General features: G+C 43.9%; 1 protein-coding gene across 1 annotated transcript in view; it reads right to left on the bottom strand.

Annotated features, from left to right (window-relative positions):
• Positions 1-23,125, bottom strand: part of SCN4B (sodium voltage-gated channel beta subunit 4) — a 61,518-nt gene that overhangs the window by 20,764 nt on the left and 17,629 nt on the right. The window lies entirely within an intron of this gene.

Below are 23,125 nucleotides of genomic sequence, written 5' to 3'. Positions count from 1 at the left end.
GTAAATTAATCTGCAACCTGTGGCTCCAGTGGGTGTTCTCCAGGTTCTATGTAAACTAAGCTGCAACCTGTGGCTTCAGTGGCTGTTCTCCAGGTTCTATGTAAACTAAGCTGCAACCTGTGGCTCCAGTGGATGTTCTCCAGGTTATATGTAAATTAAGTTGCAGCGTGTGGCTCCTGTGGGTTTTCTCCAGGTTCTATGTAAGTTAAGTTGCAGCCTGTGGCTTCAGTGGGTGTTCTCTAGGTTCTATGTAAATTAAGCTGCAACCTGTGGCTCCAGTGGGTGTTCTCCAGTTTATATGTAAATTAAGTTGCAGCGTGTGGCTCCAGTGGGTGTTCTCCAGGTTCTATGTAAGTTAAACAGCAGCCTGTGGCTTCAATGGGTATTCTTCAATACACACCAAAGATCAAGGTCTACTCATAGAAGAAATATAACACCTTTCTTTAGAGCAACGTCATCCAAATCTTCCAATATCTTTCATCATTTTCTTTCTATTCCCATACAGAAATAATTATTTTATGTGGTAATCCACATAAATTGCTTTGTTCTATCACTGACACCTGAAAGTTAAGCTACATCCTGTGGCTCTAGTGGATGTCCTCCGGATGCTATTTAAATTAAGCTGCAATCTGTGGCTACAGTGGGTTTTCTCAAGGTTTTATGTAAATTAAGCTGCAGCCTGTGGTTTCACTGGGTGTTCTCCAGGTTCTATGTAAGTTAAGCAAAAGCCTGTGGCTTCAGTGTGTTCTCCGGGTTCTATGTAAGTTGAACTACAGCCTGTGGCTCCAGTGGGTTTTCTCCAGGTTCTATGTAAGTTAAGCTGCAGCCTTTGGCTTCAATGGGTATTTTTCAATACACACAAAAGATCAAGGTCTACTCATAGAAGAAATATAACACCTTTCTTTAGAGCAACATCATCCAAATCTTCCAAAATCTTTCATCATTTGCTTTCTATTCCCATACAGAAATAATCATTTTATGTGGTAATCCACATAAATTGCTTTGATCTATCACTGACACTTGCAATAAAACAAAAAGGTTCTGGGCTCAATTCATTATTTACATTTTTGTCAAGTCACGTTTCCTTGTTTGTCTTGTGGTATTCATTCAAGATAAGGTTCTGGCCCTCAAAATAACAATAGCACAGAGGTCGAAGGTTCTTTTTATGTCCTTTTATTGATGTACATACAGCGAAATCCAAATGCAAAAAAGAGGCTCCTGCCCAACGTTTCAACCCACCCGGGTTTTCGTCAGGGGCTTTAGATACTAGTTCCATAATAAGTGAATACAAAAATGAAAAACAAAGGTATCAATAACAATGTAGGTAAATCATCAAAGTTAATGAATTTATATGATATATACATTATATAATTTTTATATGATTTTGAAGCAATGGTGCACAGTGAAAGTGATGTGAAAATAAATTCACTATGATTCTAGAATGTCAGGAACACCATATGCTAATGTCACTTGTGGTGCTAAAAACAAAAAAATTGTAATACCCATATAAATTGAAGATTTAGAGAATATACGGTCTGAATTCACTGTGGATAGTGGATATTGTATGTCCTATAGTGAAAAGAAATATTAGGTTGTGGTGGACTACAAAAAACATGAAAAATAAAGGGCCTAGGGGAAGTCTTATACATACCAGTTGGTCAATGAAATAGAATGTGGCCACAACCTGTATACTAAACTGGGGATTACCCTGTTTAGCTAAAATGAAATAACAGCTCAGTATATTGTGAACTCAATCCATACATATTTAATGTAAGAGTCTATCCACAATTTACCATATTTTTCAGACCATAAGACGCACTTTTTTCCCCCCAAAATTTGGAGGAAAATGGGTGCGTCTTATGGTCTGAATGTTATGAATACTTGCGGTGGTGGTGGAGCGGGGGTGCCCTCCCTCCTTCGGGAACGAGGTTGCAGCGGCGGTGAGTCCGAGCGGCTGGGGCCGGTGTCAGGCTGTCAGCTGCGTCGGGCGGTGAAGCAGCGCGGTCTGTGCGGCTTTCCGGTGTGCCGGTGTCTTACTGAGGCCGCGATCTACAGGAAAATGGCCGCCCGAGCCGTGCATGCGCAGGCCGGTACCTCCGGCGGCCATTTTACTGTAGATCACATTAGGATCAGGAAGATGGCTGCGGCTACCGGAAAGCCGCGCAGGCCGCTCTGCTTCACCGCTCGACGCCGCTCACAGCCCAGCACAAGCCCCAGCACAGGCCAGGCAGAGGCCCCCCAGCCCAGCACAGGCCCGGCAGAGGCCCCCCCAGCCCAGCACAGGCCCGGTAGAGGCCCTCCCCAGCCCAGCACAGGTCCAGCAGAGGCCCCCCCAGCCCAGCACAGGCCCGACAGAGGCCCCCCCAGCCTAGCACAGGCCCGGCAGAGGCCCCCTAGCACAGGCCCGGCAGTGGCCCCCCCCAGCCCAGCACAGGCCCGGCAGAGGCCCCCCCAGCCCAGCACAGGCCCAGCAGAGGCCCCCCCCAGCCCAGCACAGGCCCGGCAGAGGCCCCCCAAGCCCAGCACAGGCCCGGCAGAGGCCCCCCCAGCCCAACACAGGCCCGGCAGAGGCCCCCCCAGCGCAGGCCCGGCAGAGGCCCCCCCAGCCCAGCACAGGCCTGGCAGAGGCCCCCCCCCAGCCCAGCACAGGCCCGGCAGAGGCCCCCCCCAGCCCAGCACAGGCCCGGCAGAGGCCCCCCAAGCCCAGCACAGGCCCGGCAGAGGCCCCCCCAGCCCAACACAGGCCCGGCAGAGGCCCCACCAGCGCAGGCCCGGCAGAGGCCCCCCCAGCCCAGCACAGGCCTGGCAGAGGCCCCCCCCCCAGCCCAGCACAGGCCCGGCAGAGGCCCCCCCAGCCCAGAACAGGCCCGGCAGAGGCCCCCCCGCACAGCACAGGCCCGGCAGAGGCCCCCCCCAGCCCAGCACAGGCCCGGCAGAGGCCCCCCCCACCCCTGCACAGGTCCCCCATCCCTGCACAGGCCCAGCACAGGACCCCCATCCCTGCACAGGTCCGTCACAGGTCTCCCACCCCTGCACAGGCCCGTCACAGGTCCCCCTGCCCAGCACAGGTCCCCCATCCCTGCACAGGCCCAGCACAGGTCCCCCATCCTGGCACAGGCCCAGCACAGGTCCCCCATCCCTGCACAGGCCCAGCACAAGTCCCCCAGCCCTGCCCAGGCCCAGCACAAATCCCCCATCCCTGCACAGGCCCAGCACATGTCCCCCATCCCTGCACAGGCCCAGCATAGGTCTCCCATTCCTGCACAAGCCCAGCACAAGTCCCCCAGCCCTGCCCAGGCCTAGCACAAGTACCCCAGCCCTGCCCAGGCCCCTTAGCCCTGCACAGGCCCAGCACTAGCCTTGCACAGGCCCACCACAGGTCCCTCATCCCTGCACAGGCCCAGCACAGGCTCCTTGGCCCTGCACAGGCCCCCCAGCCTGGCCCAAGAACCAGCCAGGCTAACGGCAACGGCCCTGCACAGGCCCCCAACCCTGGACAGGAACCTGGCCAGACCCCGGCCCGACACAGGAACCAGCCAGGCTAAGGGTCCCAGCACAGGCCCCAGCCCCAGCCAGGCACAGGCCCCACAGCATCTCACGTTTTCTGCTGCAGCCGCCGGGTTCCTGAGGGAGGGAACGGAGGGCCTTGCAATCCTGCTCCACTGCAACTTCCCGCTGAAGGACCCTGCCTCCTGTGACCCTCGCTCCACCACCCCCCAGGTAAGATACCGTACTTATTCAGACTATAAGATGGACCCCCATCTTATAAAAAATATTTTTTTCCTATTTTTCACCCCAAAATTTGGGGTGCGTCTTATGGTCCGGTGCGTCTTATAGTCCGAAAAATACGGTACCTGTTGGATAGTTTCCCCTATATTCTCTAAATCTTCAATTTAAATGGGTATTACAAATTTTTCGTTTTTATCACCACAAGTGACATTAGCATATGGTGTTCCTGACATTCTAGAATCATAGCGAATTTATTTTCATATTGCTTTCACTGTGCACCATTGCTTCAAAATCACATAAAAATTGCAAACTTTGTCGCTTGATCCTCCTTCTCATATCTGACATATATTCCAGCACCTATATCTATCACTTTATGTTCATATTATAAAACAGGGACACTATGGACACCTTGTGAGTCTCTTTTTTTGGACTGTCTCTTGTTTCATACCTGATTCTAATTCTTTATGTATATATCATATAAATACATTAACTTTGATGATTTACCTACATTGTTATTGATACCTTTGTTTTTCATTTTTGTATTCACATATTCTGGAACTAGTTTCTAAAGCCCCTGACGAAAACCCGTGTGGGTTGAAAAGTTGGGCAGGAGCCTCTTTTTTGCACTTGGATTTCGCTGTATGTACATCAATAAAAGGACATAAAAAGAACCTTCGACCTCTGTGCTATTGTTATTTGAGTGCCAGAACCTTATCTTGATCTATATTATTTTTGGTTCTGGGCACCTTTACTAAGTAGTGAATCCAGTCTTTTTGATTGGATTGTGGTTATTCATTGACATTTTTTCAAAATGGCACAAGTGGTTCATGAAATTTGCACAAAATCAAAAATGCTGTTTATTTTTGTCTTTAACCTTTTTTGTAATTTTTTAGTGCAAAAAAACTTATATGTTCCACTGAAGAATCGCAAACTTCGCCACAAAAATTCAGGCGTGCATAAAGTTACTCCGGGGGTTGGTGGGAGACCTGGATCACATTCATGCAAAAATGTTGCAATTGATGATTCAGTCGAAAACATCTGGAAATCCCAAACTCTGTCCACTATGATGAACATTAAAAATAATCAGGCCAACACTTATAAGATAGTCTTTAAAAAAGGCTTAAAATAATAGAAGAATTAGGTGCAAAATAAAAACAGTCAAAAAACATAAAAGATGGGCAAACAAAATGGTGCAAATAATGCAATAATGAATTGGACCCCTCTGTGTTTTCGTGCCACGTCTAGAACAGTCCGATGGTTTTGTGGTCAAATTACTTCTATTCGGTAATAAAAATAGATTGTCCTTTTTGTAAGGAAATATAAAGTAAGCTATTTTCATCTCCCTTATGGTTCGCCTTCCTCCCAGCGTCATTAGTCAATGTCTTCCAATGTTACTGAGGAAAGAAGGAGGCATAAAGGACAAGTGAGAAAGTAGAACAGCCCATTATTAACATTGTGGTACATATGCGACCCATATCCGATCCATATCTAAGAAGTTAAATATTTTTAAAAGCGGTTGTTAAGGGTTAGAAAATTATGGCTGTTTTTGTCCGGATATCTCTCCCGACCCCCTCATAGACTGGAGATCTTCAGTGGCGGAGTATTTTATTATGGGATCAAAAGGATTGGGCGTGCTGAAATCCCACATCCCAATCCTTCTGTAACATCTGCCATATGGGGAAAGTCGGGACACCGCCATACACATTAGACAGTGGGGGTCCGACCACTGAGTTTTGCACTGATCGGAAGAACGGGGAACTTTTACTCCTGAAGGGGAACTTTTATCCCATTACAGGATGGTGCGACAAGTTGGACACCTGAATTAAAACTTTATTAATTTTGTATGAGTGTAGGTCGAGCATGCACACTGCCCAGGATAAAAGTGCCCGTTCTGCTGATCGGTGTGGGGTCGCAATGCTCGGACCCTCCACCGATCAGCAAGTTATCGCCTACCCTGCAGATAGGTGTTAATTTGTTCTCATCTGACAACTCCTTTAAGGGTGACTGTCATATAACTCAACTGGTCGGGATGGCCAATAAGCGGACTTCTCCCTAAAATGTCTAAAACAAAGGTCACCAAACTGAGTAACTATTTTTAAAGATAAGCTAAAAGGGTAATCCCGCTCCACTACAACATCTGGAGATGAGTGGGGCTGGAAATGTCACATCTACAAATGTTTGCCGGCTCGGTGCTCAGAGTCCGACAGACACCTGTGCAGGAGGGGTGTTACTGTCAGGGTCAGCACAGAAGGCGAAGGAGGGAGCCTTCCCCTATGGATGCGGATTAGTCGGGCAGTGCATAGCTGTGCTAATGTATGTGGGGGAAAGCCTTCTAAATCGGTCAGAGCTGGCCCTGCAGAGGGGCCTACCGGAGGATTCCCTGTTTCCCCGATGGGCGAGTCCGAGCCAGATCACGCATCTGTAATATTTTACACAAGCTCTTGTCATATTCCACTAGACCTGACTCCTTTTTCAATAGCCTCAACCAATTTTTAGGATGCGTCGACCAAACAGATTCAGTCCGGCTCTTCTGGCGCACCAACAAATGACCGGCTAGCACCAAGCAGAAAACGTGCCGAAGAGGAGAGGAAGAGGTGAACTTTTCTCAACTTGCTGCTCCCAAAAGCTAACAGGAACACAAGAATCCAGCTCAAGGACTCGTGAGGACATATAACCGGACTATAAATATAAAGCAATCTAGGTTTTGATATTTTTGGAAAGAAAATTGGTTGAGGAGCAACAATGATATTTACACAATGCTCTGAAACTGGATCCAGCTTTGATGCAGATGAGCTGCCGCTACCACTTATTAATTATTTACCCTCGGCCCTAAGTGCCCACACAACATAATGCTTCTCATTTTCGCTGACATTGAAATATTCACATAAAAAATGTCAGAGCATTTTAGATTTTGTGCAAAAATTCTACAACCGCATGCTCTACTTTGACGAATTTGGCACAAAAAAAGTCATAAAGAATAAAAAAGAAAAGTGACTTTTTAAACAAACTGCAAATGAACACTCAGCCCCTCTGTGCCTGCACTAAAGACAACAAGGGATGCTGGGAGATTTTAGTTCTCAATCTTGCAAATCGGTGAATGCAGCTAGTCTGGATACAGGATGTAACCTAGATTATTAGGAAAAATTTAGGAATAAATGTATCCAAATGAGAAAAAAAATATCAGCCTTAAAAGGGGTATTCCCATCTCAGTAAGTGATTGCATATGCTAGGATATCCCATTAGCTAATGATCGCTGAAAGTAAAGACTGCACAAGAACCACAGGACGGATTTCATCAACCAAGGTATCATTTTAATCAGTGTAATGTCGCCCATCTGACAGTGTATGTAGTTTAATGAGCACAATCCTGCTGACAGGTGCGCTTTAAAGAAGATCAGAGAAAAAAAAATCAAAGCTGTGGCAATTTTTTAATCCCACCATTAAAGCCAAGTGAAAAAGACTTAGGTTACCTGTCCCAACTACTGCTAAACTTACTGAAAACACAGAGGTATTGTCAGAAGCCTAATTTTGAGAATTATCTTGAGCATCCAATTTGGAAAGTCTATGCTACCCACATGGCTTGTTCACATTGGACCTTCCCTGCCCATATGCCAGAAGATATAGTAAAAGGGAATCTCTGTCAGCAGGTTTTTACTATTTAATCTGAGAAGAGCTCCATAATGTAGGGGATGAGAGCCGGATTCCAGGGATGTGTTACTTGTTCAGCAGCCTGCTGTAGTTTCAATACAATCAGTGTTTCATCAGCAAGACATTATTACTGTAGGACTAGGTATCACATGCACAGCAGTCCAGCTAATCAGTGTAGCCCCGCCCCCACCACTGATTGGCAGCTAACTGACAATGCACAGTATACACAGAAATCTTCCAATCAGTGGTGGTTATACAGTTTAGCTTGACTGCTTTGCACAAGGCGCCTAGTCCTGCAGTGATCATCTCCTGCTAATAAAACACTCATTGTATTGAAACTACAGCAAGCTGCTGAGCAAGTGATACATCCTTGGAATCAGGTTCTCTGCCCCTAGATTATACTGCTCTTCTCAGATTAAATAGCAAAAACCTGCTGACAGATTCCATTTAAGTCAGAGAGGGATGTGTCCGTTTTAGGATCACTTTTAAGAGTCAGCGTTGGTGCCCGTTGCAAAGAGCAGCATAGGCCCTGACAAATGTCTTTGCACATAACAGCATAATGCTAGTCGTAAGGTACAAGCAAGTCACAAAATATTAGGTCTATTTGTATTTTTTGTGATTTGCGTTGATAACAGTATCTTGCAGATTCTGGGTTGCAGGGTACGACTGTTCCTCTTTATTGGATGCATTGCGCTTTATAGCAAAACGTTGCCATGTAGCCCTAGCTCCTATATACCATGTGTAGCAGTCAGCGCATGGATACATTACCCTTCCTTCGCTCCACTACAATCGATACAATACATTCCGCGGTAACATTTTCTGTTATCTGGAAATGCATTCTTGTAAACTCCTCTATGTTTAGCAGGTTCAATATTTTCCCTTTCAGCAATCACCTTCAACATTTCTAAAGACGCTAGTAAACAGAAGCTGAGCTTTCAAGGGTAATGAATACCATGTTTCTTTCCCGCATGAAAATGCAATCACATCCACCAGAAATAGTTACTGCCGAGCCAGGAAAATCCACCCTGCTTTTCATAATACGTCCATACGGACTCTTTCAGAAATGCTGCTTTGCAGCGGAAGACACGTTCTGCAGTTGCCCATTTATTAATATGACAGGTAGCTGTCATGTTTCCAATAAATCATAATTGCACAAGTCAAAGCAAAAAAAACTACTTGGACTGCAAAGATCACATTGTTGGAAGGTCTGCATTGCCCTTTGGATGAGGTTACAATTACACAACCCGGCTCCAGCCCCACTGGTGGTCATGGTCAGGAGAGGTCCCCTGTGCAAAAACAATGTATGGGCCCTTTACAGCTCAATAATGCACAATTTCACTTGCATTGGAGCTGGATGTGGCCCCTTTACCAATTAGGCTCCTGTGCAGCCACACAGGTTGCACCAATGATATGTCCGCCCCTGGTTATTACTAACCACCCTAGAATATTAGTTTATCCCGATCAAAATAGACTTCACAAGTACTGGCACTACATTAGGTTTGCATAAAGATTATGCCGGTCTCATGCAACCTAATTGTAGCATTTTGCATTTTATAATCATTTTTTGCTACATTTGGGCCATGTTGCTTGATGACTAGGGCAGTGCCGTAACTATAAACTTCGGGGCCCCGGGGCAAAACTTCATAGTGGGGCCCCTCAACATTTCAATCACTAGAGGTTGTGCGGAACGTGGTGAAGCCTGCTACGCATTGTTGTCAGACAATGTCCGGGTGACATTGTCTGACAGGAATATAGGAGCTGGGTATTTTATGAGAAATTAAAGTATTAAAATACAATTTTTTACCATCAGTATGGGGCCCCTTGGGTGGTTGGGGCCCCGGGGCAGTGCCCCGGTTGTAGTTACGGCCCTGGACTAGGGGCCAAAACGTGAAGCTATTATACAAACTCATGCCATATACTTCTCCAGTACAAAGACAGATCAGGCGATCATACCAACCCTCAAGCAGCTTCATCTGCAATTATTTGTAACAAGACCCAAATTGCTCTGGTTTATGAACGACATCAAGAGAATGCCAAGAGTGTGCAAAGCAGTCATCAAAGCAAAAGGTGGCTACTTTGAAGAACCTAGAATATAAGACATATTTTCAGTTGTCTCACACTTTTTTGTTAAGTATATAATTCCACATGTGTTAATTCATAGTTTTGATGCCTTCAGTGTGAATGTACAATTTTCATAGTCAAGAAAATACAGAAAAATCTTTAAATGAGCAGGTGTGTCCAAACTTTTGGTCTGCACTGTATCTCCATTAGGTGGGCATAAAAAGAAAAATGCACCGAATTTATCAAACATGGTACAACCCTCTGATAAATTTGGTGCAAATAATTGTGACCCAGACACAATTAAATGTGGCTTCAAAAATTGCCACCATGATAAATTTCCCCATGGGCTCAAGATACATTATTAGTCCAAAAGATGAGCAGCTGGGTAGTATATATATTATATAAGGAAGAATAGAAAACATATAGTTTCCTTCTGGCTCATTCACATGAGCATTTCTTTTGTCTGTGTTGTATCTTAGTCTAAAACAAGAACGATAATATCTGTATTCATCATAAGTGGCTCCAGCTTTTTTCTGCACCGATGGAATGTAAAAAAAAAACACAGCAAGAATTATCAGATCAATTTGGAGCCAAAAATTCCCAATAGATGTCAATGGACAATCCACATACTATGGTTCCACATTGGTTAGGATTGTATTTTGGGTCATATCTACGAATCTTTGGAGACAAAGAATGAGTCCAGTATTGAGGTCTAATAGATCTAATATGAAACAGACAGGATTATGGAATTCCGCACTGGTAAAAATAGTAACGTTTTTTTTCTGGGCGCAATTTGATCTTTTTTATTTGTTTGTTAAATGTAGCCCTTGGGCATCGATATCCTCTCCCCCCTTTCTATCTACTGCTGAAGAGTGAAGGACGTGCCAACAGTCCTGATTGTGCTTGGACCATATCACAAGTTGGACTGGAAAGTGATGGGCAATAAGTGAGCATTTTGGTAGGTGGTCCAAACAGTTCTTAGTGGTCACCATCATTCCCACAAACTTTACATAGATTAATAGTGCAAGTGGATATAAGAAACTTTGTAGACGATCTTATCAAAGAAACCTGCTTCTTTCTCCACTATTGAGCCACTTCTTTTCCTCTCCCTGCTTCCTGAACTCACTGTCCAATGTGAAAAATCAAACTCACTGCCAACTCTTTGAAGAATAGTGAGCTGCCTATTGAAAGGAGAGGAAGAGAAGGAGGGGCTGCTTATTTCTAGTAAGTGTATTATCTCACCCCCAGAGCTGGAATCAAGTTAAACTGCTGCTCAGTACTGCTATATAATGTCCTCCATGAATATGTGCTACATAGAGAAACAACAGGAATCCCTCATATCTGTGTGTGCTGTGTATGGGAGGCATTATAATAGATAGTCTCTATCAACTAGCTCAGGGACAACTGAAAATTGGAGACTGGAATACTGGCATAATGGCCTGACATAATGTTATTCCTCACATACACACACATAAAAGCTTATTCTGAAAAGACACGTACGCTGCTTTAAAAGTCCCAAACTTTACAACCAAAAAGTAAGCAACATGCATTGCAGAGATGTGCTACTAATTTATCCCAGAAAATGTATCTATGGTGTTAATTCTTCATACAGTGGGTACGGAAAGTATTCAGACCCCTTTACATTTTTCACTTTTTGCTTCATTGCTGTTATGTTCTGCTACCAAAGCTAAGGAAAGAGAGGAGATCTGTCCCTACTATAAGACTCAGCTGAATCCCTACGATGTAACAGGGAACCTGATCCTGCGATCAGACCTGCTAAAGTCCTAATCTAGTCTGTACGGAGACCTATAGATTTGGGGAGGGAATCCCTACAAGTACTAAGGACTGGGAGGAATAAGGGACACCTCCTAACAGAAATAGTAGCAGACAGACGAACAAACAAAATAGATAGAACCTAGAGGTCCGTAGACCAAGCAAACTAACAGAGTTAGATACAGAGCACAGGCTAGCTAGAAAGTAGATATACAATGAAGTCCAGCAAAGCCAGAAGGGCGGAGCAGGATTAAATAGGCCAACAAGGTCATGTGACCAGCAAAGGAAAAAAAAACCTAACAGCAAGGTTCTAACAGTACCCCCCCTTCTAAGAGGATCCTCCGGATCCCCTAGGACCAGGCTTATCAGGAAATCTCCTGTGAAACGCTCTGATAAGTCTGGACGCGGAAACATCATCTGACCTCACCCAAGAGTTATCCTCGGGTCCGAAACCTTTCCAGGCCACAAGATACTGCAAACTACCTCTATACCGTCTAGAGTCAAGGATGCGAGAAATTTCATATTCCCCGTCCTCCACCACCGGAGGAACAGAGGCAGAGGCGTCACCATCCGACACAACAGCTTTTTTTAACAGAGAGACATGAAAGACCGGATTAATTCTCCAGGAGGTAGGAACCTCCAACCTAACAGCAGATTGGTTGACAACCTGAAGCACCTTAAAGGGCCCTACAAACTTGGGACCCAATTTCTTAGAAGGAATCCTCAACCGCAGATTCCTAGAGGACAACCAAACCATGTCACCAACAGCGAACAAAACCTCCTGTCGTTTCCTATCAAAGTAGTCTTTAGATTTTCTGTTGGCCTCCTGAAGATTACCACGCACATCCGTCCAAACTCTTTCCAAATCACCGGAAAAATTCTCCTCCTCAGGCACGGCAGATCCCAACTTGGAGAACGACCCAAACGAAGGATGTCTCCCAGAACAACAAAAAAAAGGCGAACAACCAGCAGAAGAAGATGTATGATTGTTCAGAGCAAATTCGGCAAGTGGCAGAAACTCAGACCACCCCTCTTGATTGTCTGCCACAAAACAACGCAAGAACTGCTCAACATCCTGGGTTTTCCTTTCTGTCTGGCCATTAGATTCAGGATGATATCCGGACGAAAACGACAAATGAATTCCCAACCTGTCACAAAAGGCACGCCAAAAACGAGCCACGAACTGAGGACCCCTATCAGAAACAATGTCAGTAGGAACGCCATGAAGTCTGACAATTTCCTTGACAAAGGCCTTAGCGAGAGTTTTAGCGCAGGGCAGTTTGACGAAGGGAACCAAGTGACACATCTTGCTAAAACGGTCCACGACCACCCAGATGACAGTAAAACCCTCAGAGGGGGGAAGGTCAGTTATAAAGTCCATAGCCAAATGTGTCCAAGGAGCACTGGGGACCTCCAAAGGACAAAGCAACCCCGCAGCAGGAGTATGTGAGGACTTAGATCTAGCACATATAGTACATTGGCGCACCCACTTAATGACTTCCTTCTGCCATCCAGGCCACCAAAAACTGCGACCCACCAGTCTCTTGGTCTCAGAGATTCCGGGATGACCTGCCAACCGAGATTCGTGACACTCAACAAACAAATCTCTCCTAAAGGTCTCAGGCACAAACAACCTCCCATGAGGAGTGTTAGATGGGGCATTCTCCTGAGCTTTAAGAATCTCATCTTCCAAAACGGAGTCTAAAGCAGCTATCACAACACCTTCTTGTAAAATGTTTTCCTCTTTCTCAGCACCGACTATGGGAGAAAAACTGCGAGACAAGGCATCCGCCTTAACATTCTTAGTACCAGGGATGTAAGTAACGGAGAAATTAAACCGCGAGAAAAACAGTGCCCACCTAGCCTGACGGGCATTCAGGCGCTTGGCAGCGTCAAGATATATCAGATTTTTATGATCCGTAAGAACCTGAACGGGAAATTCCGCACCTTCCAAGAAGTGGCGCCAGTGTTCAAATGCGAGTTTAATAGCCAATAATTCCCGATTACCAATATCGTAATTCAATTCAGTCTCCGAAAAATTTTTTGAAAAAAATGCACAGGGATGTAATCCATCCCCGTTATCCTGAGACAATACTGCGCCAACCCCCACAGAGGAAGCATCAACCTCAACCAAAAACGGCCTAGTAACATCAGGCTGCATAAGGATGGGAGCAGAGGTGAACCTCTCCTTGAGATACACAAAAGCTTCAATGGCCTCAGAAGACCACTGAACCGCATCAGCACCTTTCCTGGTGAGATCAGTCAGAGGTTTGACAATACTAGAAAAATTTTTTATGAATTTTCTATAGTAATTGGCGAAACCCAAAAACCTCTGTATTGATTTCAAACCAATAGGCCTAGGCCATTCCTGCACAGCCTGAACCTTAACCGGATCCATCTCAAAACCTTTGCTGGAGATAATGTAGCCCAAAAAACTAATTCTCTGTACAGCGAACTCACATTTCTCCAGCTTAGCAAAAAGCGAATTGTCCATTAATAACTGTAATACCTCACGCACGCTCCGCCAATGAGACTCCAGATCTGGCGAATAAATCAAAATGTCATCCAAATACACAACCACATTTTTACCGATCAAAGGTCTAAGGATGTCATTAATCAGATTCTGAAAAAATGCAGGAGCATTAGTAAGACCAAAAGGCATAACCAGATTCTCAAAATGACCCACAGGAGTGTTAAAAGCAGTCTTCCATTCATCACCCTCCTTCATGCGCAACAGATTGTATGCCCCCTTAAGGTCAATTTTAGAGAACCACTTGGCCCCCAATAACTGGTTAAACAGATCAGGAATCAATGGCAGTGGGTAAGGATTGCGTACCGTAATTTTGTTAATCTCACGAAAATCCAGACAAGGACGTAAACCGCCGTCCTTTTTTTTTACAAAAAAAAATCCAACCGCCACAGGAGACTTAGAGGGCCTAATGTGACCGGCGGCCAAACTTGTCTGTATGTATTCCTCCAAAGCCTTCCTCTCAGGAATAGTAAGGTTAAATAAACGACTCTTAGGAAGAGTCGCTCCAGGGACAAATTCAATAGAACAATCATAGTCTCTATGGGGAGGCAAAACCTGCGATTCTTTCTCAGAAAAAACTCTCCAAAAATCCTGAATAGGAACAGGCAATTCTCCCCTATCCAAAGCTGCAATACGCCCGTTACAACACTTGTCATAACATTTATGGCTCCAGGATTTAATTTCACTGGTAGACCAATCCAGTACAGGATTGTGAAATTTTAACCAGGGCAAACCCAATATTACTGGAGAAGGCAAGTTATTCAACACTACCAAATCCAATTTCTCATGGTGAACACCATTAATAGTGAGAGGAAATTCACTGACCTTGAGAGTAATATTCTTCAAAGGGGAGCCATCCACAGAAACCACAGCAATGGGGGATGATAAAGGTTCAGGTTTTAAATTGAGTTTTTCCACGAATCCCCCATCAATAACATTCAGTGTAGACCCGCAATCAACAAACACCCGAAATTCCATTAATTTTTCCTGAGCAATCGTGGAAGCAGCTAAAAATATACCCTTGGAATTTAAACAGGCAATACGGGCGTGACTGACCATTTTTTTTTCTTTCTTCATACGAAGCTCACAGCCTTTAATCAAATGACCAGATTTCCCGCAATAGAAACACAAGCCTTCTGAAAAACGACGGTGTTTTTCTTGAGAGCGAGGTGCCACCGATCCAATCTCCATCGGTTCACCACTGTTAGTACACACATTATCATAACCAGAAACTGACATAGCAGAGGATTTGCTCTCATTAACCCTAGCACGCAGTCTTCTGTCCACCCGTATAGCTAATTGCATAGCCTGTTGCAAATCCTCAGGTGTAGGATAAGCAATTAGCAGGTCTTTAACCTTTTCACTGAGCCCAGCAAGAAATAGACTTTTCAGAGCAGAATCGTTCCACCCTGTTTGAGTGGACCAACGACGAAAATGTGTACAATATTTTTCCATATTACCTGATCCTTGTTTTAAACGTCTCAACTCAGTCTCAGCTGATGCCACACGGTCAGGATCATCATATAATAGTCCTAAAGCAGAAAAAAAACTATCCACTGATCTGAAGCATGTATCACTAGGTTGCAAAGAAAAGGCCCACTCCTGAGGCTCTTTGCGCAAAAGTGACATTATGAACCCTACGCGCTGGGATTCATCCCCAGAGGACTTGGGTCTCAAACGAAAATACAATAAGCAAGCATTTTTAAAAGAAAAAAATTCTCGATGTTCACCAAAAAATAAATCCGGCAAACATACCTTAGGCTCCAAGAAATATGCTCCAGGACAGTTACTCACGTGCTGACGGAGCTCGGCCACTTCCAGAGAGAGTCCCTGCAGGTGTTTAGCCAAATCCTGAACCGACACCATGATGGAACAAAAAAAAATCTTTCCTTAGAGAATTTACAGGCTGGACTTACTGTTATGTTCTGCTACCAAAGCTAAGGAAAGAGAGGAGATCTGTCCCTACTATAAGACTCAGCTGAATCCCTACGATGTAACAGGGAACCTGATCCTGCGATCAGACCTGCTAAAGTCCTAATCTAGTCTGTACGGAGACCTATAGATTTGGGGAGGGAATCCCTACAAGTACTAAGGACTGGGAGGAATAAGGGACACCTCCTAACAGAAATAGTAGCAGACAGACGAACAAACAAAATAGATAGAACCTAGAGGTCCGTAGACCAAGCAAACTAACAGAGTTAGATACAGAGCACAGGCTAGCTAGAAAGTAGATATACAATGAAGTCCAGCAAAGCCAGAAGGGCGGAGCAGGATTAAATAGGCCAACAAGGTCATGTGACCAGCAAAGGAAAAAAAACCTAACAGCAAGGTTCTAACAATTGCAGCCATTTGGTAAATTCTAAAAAGTTCATTTTTTTCTCATTAAAGTACACTCTGCACCCCATCTTGACTGAAAAAAAACAGAAACGTAGACATTTTTGCAAATTTATTAAAAAAGAAAAACTGAAATATCACATGGTCATAAGTATTCAGACCCTTTGCTCAGTATTGAGTAGTAGCACCTTTTGAGCTAGTACAGCCATGAGTCTTCTTGGGAATCATGCTGCAAGTTTTTCACACCTGGATTTGGGGATCCTCTGCCATTCTTCCTTGCAGATCCTCTCCAGTTCCGTCAGGTTGGATGGTGAACGTGGGTGGACAGCCATTTTCAGGTCTCTCCAGAGATGCTCAATTGGGTTTAGGTCAGGGCTCTGGCTGGGCCAGTCAAGAATGGTCACAGAGTTGTTCTGAAGCCACTCCTTTGTTATTTTAGCTGTGTGCTTAGGGTCATGGTCTTGTTGGAAGGTGAACCTTCAGCCAAGTCTGAGGTCCAGAGCACTCTGGAAGAGGTTTTCATCCAGGATATCTCTGTACTTAGCCGCATTCATGTTTCCTTCAATTGCAACCAGTCGTCCTGTCCCTGCAGCTGAAAACTCCCCCATAGCATGATGCTGACACCACCATGTTTCACTGTTGGGATTGTATTGCGCAGGTGATGAGCAGTGCCTGGTTTTCTCCACACATACCGCTTAGAATTATCACCAAAAAGTTCTATCTTCGTCTCATCAGACCAGAGAGTCTTATTTCTCATAATCTGGGAGTCCATCATGTGTTTTTGAGCAAACTCTATGCGGGCTTTCATATGTGTTGCACTGAGGAGAGGCTTCCATAAAGGCCCGACTGGTGGAGGGCTGCATTGATAGTTGTCTTTGTGGAACTTTCTCCCATCTCCCTACTGCATCTCTGGAGCTCAGCCACAGTGATCTTGGGGTTCTTCTTTACCTCTCTCACCAAGGCTCTTCTCCCATGATTGCTCAGTTTGGCTGGACTGCCAGGTCTAGGAAGACTTCTGGTGGTCCCAAACTTCTTCTATTTAAGGATTATGGAGGCCACTGTGCTCTTAGGAACTTTGAGTAATGCAGAAATTCCTTTGTAACCTTGGCCAGATCAATGCCTTGTCACAATTCTGGCTATGAGCTCCTTGGGCAGTTCCTTTGAGCTCATGATTCTCATTTGGTCTGACATGCACTGTGAGCTGTGAGGTCTTATATAGACAGGTGTGTGCCTTTCCAAATCAAGTCCTATCAGTTTAATTAAATACAGCTGGACTCCAATGAAGGGGTAGAACCATCTAAAGGAGGATCACAAGGAAATGGACAGCATGTGATAAACATGAGTGTCTGAGCAAAGAGTCTGAATACTTATGACCATGTGACATTTCAGTTTTTATTTTTTAATAAATTTGCAAAAATTTCTACATTTCTGTTTTTCTTCTGTCAAGATGGGGTGCAGAGTGTACTTTAATGAGAAAAAAAAGAACATTTTAGAATTTACCAAATGGCTGCAATGAAGCAAAAAGTGAAAAATTTAAAGGGGTCTGAATACTTTCCGTACCCACTGTATATCTAACACAGAGCCTCAAATTATTCATCAAAGCCTCCAACTCTCCACTGTAGCTGTATGACCAGCAGAAATGACAGGCCTATTAGCTGCAGTAATGCACTGTGACAGCCGTGCTCAGAGACCCTGAGTACTGTATTGATTTCTCACTGACCTTACTAAGTTTAGTCTTTAATAATATTATCCACTGAAATTTACTTTTATTTAGTGCCACTTAGAGGCTTATTCCCACAATTGCATTCTTTTTCTTTAAGCACAGTTAATGCATAGTACTTATTGTTAATATACAGACTAATCCCAACATAACATTTATTTCTCATACCTATGGTGTCTTTTTTCCTCTCTGTCTGCCCCATTTGTGCATCCAGCTTCACGTAGCTAAACTGATGATCCTATTCTTATCAGCTAAAACTGCATTTCTCAGTAGCACCCTGCTTCTCCTCAGTGCTGCAGAGCCCTCCCTCACTCTCCGGTGTGTTAGTGACGAGTCACACATTACTGAGTATATTACTCAGCTGCATCCACTATAGATATCTGGCATATCATCAAGCTATTCTAAGTGTAGAATTAAGGGAATCTGTTAGCAGGATTTCACCCTCCAAATTATTTACATGCACGTGTAGCTCTTTCAAAGACAAGTCTAGCAATACCTTTATATGACCAGTCCCTTTCTCCATTCCTGAGAAATCAGAGTTTAAATTGATATGTAAATGAGGCTGTGGATCTGAAGCCTCTGTCACTCCAGCTCTATGCTCCGCCCCACGTCGCCTCCTCCTGCTAGACTGACAGCCTCTATGCTGTGTGACTTCAGACAAATGAGCCATCAGTAAACAAGGAAGAGATGGCGCTGGGTGGAGAATAGAGCTGGAGTAACATAGGCTTCAGATGTACAGACTTATTTGCACATCAATTCAAATGCTAATTTCTCAGTAATGGAGGAACGGACTGGCTATGGCTATTACTGGACTTCTCTTTGAAAGAGCTACAAGCACATATAACTAGTTTGGGGCATGAGATCCTGCTGAAAGATTCCCTTTAATTCTGTAGCAGATAATCCTTTGCCATATGCATCAACAGAGCAGAATTTGCAGTTTCACATCACTGAGCAATCTGCTGCGGGCATAAAACACAGCAGTGCAGGACTGTAGGTCTCTGCTGAAAACCAGCTAGCAGAAAAATGACGTAAAGCAGAGCTATGCTGGCAGGAAGCCAGCGAAGAGAGATTGCACTGCATAATCCTCCAGGAACTACAGGAAGATCTAATGGCATCTGGAGCATACAAAGAGCATGGAGGGGCATCTTTTGAGGGGGTGATATGTGCAAAATGGCAGAATTAAAAATAAGTTATATTGGCACAAATAAATGAATATGTGTACATTATTCTAAAACCATATTGTTATTTTGAGAATAGCCCTTTAATGAGGGATGCACTAAAGTTGAACATACAATTATTAAAGGGGTGGTCCATAATGAAAATTAATTTTTATCCTAAATCCCTATCTATTTAATGCCATAATCCAAACTATTTTCTAATACACTTAAAAATGCCCCATCCTTCCCTAACTACATTATCTAACTGCTTTTTTTTTTTCCTACTTCCTTTTTGATGACGCCTCGTTTGAGAGCCCACTGTGCATGCTGGAATACTCAAACGAAGCGTCACTGGCGCAGCCTCTGCCACCTCTCTGAAACAAAGCGTCATCAGTGGCCTTCATTTCAGGGGCTGGGCTAGTCCATGCACCATGTGCACTGTACACAATGTAAGTGCACTCTCTCATCCGCTCAGATCAGTGGTAACAAGCCTGCAACAGAGCGCCACATTGTAAGATGAAACACGCGTCGGGTCAGAGGGACGCAGTTCTATGCATACATTTCTTACCCAGTGGCTCAACAGGTAAAGAGGGTCTTTGACCTTTCATTTGTGGAACTATTGCACTTTAAGCATTTAAAGAACTTTTGGCTCACCCATGAACTCATGGCAATATTTAAGATAATGCAGTTTTTTTTGCTTTGAGGACCGTTTTACCATTACAGCCTCCCCTTGCGGTATATGGGATGAGATTTAAGGGTATTTCTTACGGACTCCCCACACCCTCTTAGAAATACTTACAGATTCTTACATTGATAACCATAATTCATTGCCTGACATCATGAATATTATGCAGCTAAATTTGCAAATACCCGCATTTTTGAAATTTATTCCATCCATTTACTCTTTTATAAAGGTATCTGACCCTAGAAAAAAAACACAATAGGATCTACACCACAACTCACAACAAAAAGTGATTATAAACACTTTATTACCTGTTTCAAAGCTATGACCACGATTTAAAAAGATTTACATATATCTAAGCCAAATATATTTAGAATTTGTGTCCCTCATGTATCAGCAGTTTTGCTGTTTTAATTTACTTTTAAACAATGTGTTTATAAAAATGTGAATTTTTATATTAATTTAATCTCATTTCTTATTACTGGGTAATTTGGTTAACTTAGTGTATGGATATAGTGTGACTATTCTGAAATGTATGCCTCTTAATTGGGTGATTATTCATAGGAAAGGACCTTTTTTGTGATAATATGCCCATTCCTTTGTTCTCAAGGAAGATAAGCAGTCACCAGGGACGATTGACATGCCTTCTTCCCATTGAGAACACATGCATGCTCAGCCAATCCGACCATGAAAGTGTTATTATTTTGCACAATACCCAAACATCTAATGTGTACCAGATGGTCATCCCACTTTCGCTCAGATGATGTCAAGGAGAAAAAGGGTTGGACATATTGAGTTGCAACATGCCCAATGCTTTGTTTTCTGAGGAGATAAGCAGTCTCCCTATTGAGAATAAATGCATGCTCAAGCGTTTGTGCATATGGGGTGATTGAGAGGAACAGCTGTCATCCAAATTAATGTATGGCCAGCTTTACCTTTTATTTTAATCCTGGCTGTGATGATAATAAAATGATCTCTACAGAACAGGAAGTATCAGTCTAATATGGAAGTCAGAGTGAAAACTGCAAGATTTCAGGATTATTTTCAATGTATAAAGTCAGGGGTGTAAAAATCGCGGTCGCAGAGGTAGCGACCACAACCGGACCCGTGTGGGTGGGGGCCCGCTGACGCCAGCGCAAACTTCAACTGGATGTTCCTCCTCGGACACACATTCAGCTGTGGTGTGTAGCTGCATAGGGGACCTGCCAGGTCTGTGCGCTGCAATACACGCTGCCGGCCAATCAGAGTCCAGCAGCTGGCGAGCACGTGACTGGGGAAGCATGGCAGTGATGTCATGCACTCCCATCGCTTGCACGCTGAAGTCAGCTGCCAGTTTCAGAAGAGGACGCCACATGGCAGGGGAGCAGAGGGAAAGTGAGTATAATCATTTTTTTTTCTATGCATTAAAGAACAGCGGCAGAAAGGGGGACATATACCAGGATGTGGGGTATATACCAGGATGGAGAATATATATACGAGGATGGGGTATATATATACTAGGATGGGGGATATATATACCAGGATGTGGATTATATACATACCAGGATGGGAGATATATATACCAGGATGGGGGACATACAGTACAGACCAAAAGTTTGGACACACCTTCTCATTTAAAGCTTTTTCTGTATTTTCATGACTATGAAAATTGTACATTCACACTGAAGACATCAAAACTATGAATTAACACATGTGGAATTATATACTTAATGAAAAAGTGTGAAACAACTGAAAATATGTCTTATATTCTAGGTTCTTAAAAGTAGCCACCTTTTGCTTTGATGACTGCTTTGCATACTCTTGGCATTCTCTTGATGAGCTTCAAGAGGTAGTCACCGGAAATGGTTTTCACTTCACAGGTGTGCCCTGTCAGGTTTAATAAGTGGGATTTCCTGCCTTATAAATGGGGTTGGGACCATCAGTTGCGTTGTGCAGAAGTCTGGTGGATACACAGCTGATAGTCCTACTGAATAGACTCTTAGAATTTGTATTATGGCAAGAAAAAAGCAGCTAAGTAAAGAAAAACGAGTGGCCATCATTACTTTGAGAAATGAAGGTCAGTCAGTGCGAAAAATTGGGAAAACTTTGAAAGTGTCCCCAAGTGCAGTTGCAAAAACCATCAAGCACTACAAAGAAACTGGCTCACATGAGGACCGCCCCAGGAAAGGAAGACCAAGAGTCACCTCTGCTTCTGAGGATAAGTTTATCCGAGTCACCAGCCTCAGAAATCACAGGTTAACAGCAGCTCAGATTAGAGACCAGGTCAATGCCACACAGAGTTCTAGCAGCAGACACATCTCTACAACAACTGTTAAGAGGAGATTTTGTGCAGCAGGCCTTCATGGTAAAATAGCTGCTAGGAAACCACTGCTAAGGACAGGCAACAAGCAGAAGAGACTTATTTGGGCTAAAGAACACAAGGAATGGACATTAGACCAGTGGAAAGCTGTGCTTTGGTCTGATGAGTCCAAATTTGAGATCTTTGGTTCCAACCACCGTGTCTTTGTGTGACGCAGAAAAGGTGAACGGATGGACTCTACATGCCTGGTTCCCACCGTGAAGCATGGAGGAGGAGGTGTGATGGTGTGGGGGTGCTTTGCTGGTGACACTGTTGGGGATTTATTCAAAATTGAAGGCATACTGAACCAGCATGGCTACCACAGCATCTTGCAGCGGCATGTTATTCCATCCGGTTTACGTTTAGTTGGACCATCATTTATTTTTCAACAGGACAATGACCCCAAACACACCTCCAGGCTGTGTAAGGGCTATTTGACCAAGAAGGAGAGTGATGGGGTGCTACGCCAGATGACCTGGCCTCCACAGTCACCAGACCTGAACCCAATCGAGATGGTTTGGGGTGAGCTGGACCGCAGAGTGAAGGCAAGAGGGCCAACAAGTGCTAAGCATCTCTGGGAACTCCTTCAAGATTGTTGGAAGACCATTTTCGGTGACTACTTCTTGAAGCTCATCAAGAGAATGCCAAGAGTGTGCAAAGCAGTCATCAAAGCAAAAGGTGGCTACTTTGAAGAACCTAGAATATAAGGCATATTTTCAGTTGTTTCACACTTTTTTGTTAAGTATATAATTCCACATGTGTTAATTCATAGTTTTGATGCCTTCAGTGTGAATGTACAATTTTCATAGTCATGAAAATACAGAAAAATCTTTAAATGAGAAGGTGTGTCCAAACTTTTGGTCTGTACTGTATATATACCAGGATGGGGGATATATATATACCAGGATGGGGGATATATATACCAGGATAGGATATATATATACCAGGATGGGGGATATATATACCAGGATAGGATATATATATACCAGTATGGAAGATATATATACCAGGATGGGGGATATATACCAGGATGGACAATATATATACCAGGATGGGGGATATATATACCAGGATGGAGGATATATACCAGGATGGGAAAAACATATACACCTGGATGGGGAACATATATACCAGGATGGGGAACATATATACCA

This window comes from Phyllobates terribilis, unplaced genomic scaffold (genome assembly GCF_046119375.1).
Source record: "Phyllobates terribilis strain yellow unplaced genomic scaffold, ASM4611937v1 Scaffold_12__6_contigs__length_324123572, whole genome shotgun sequence".
In the NCBI taxonomy this organism is placed as follows: Eukaryota; Metazoa; Chordata; class Amphibia; order Anura; family Dendrobatidae; genus Phyllobates; species Phyllobates terribilis.
This window is presented reverse-complemented; position numbering and strand designations above follow the sequence as displayed.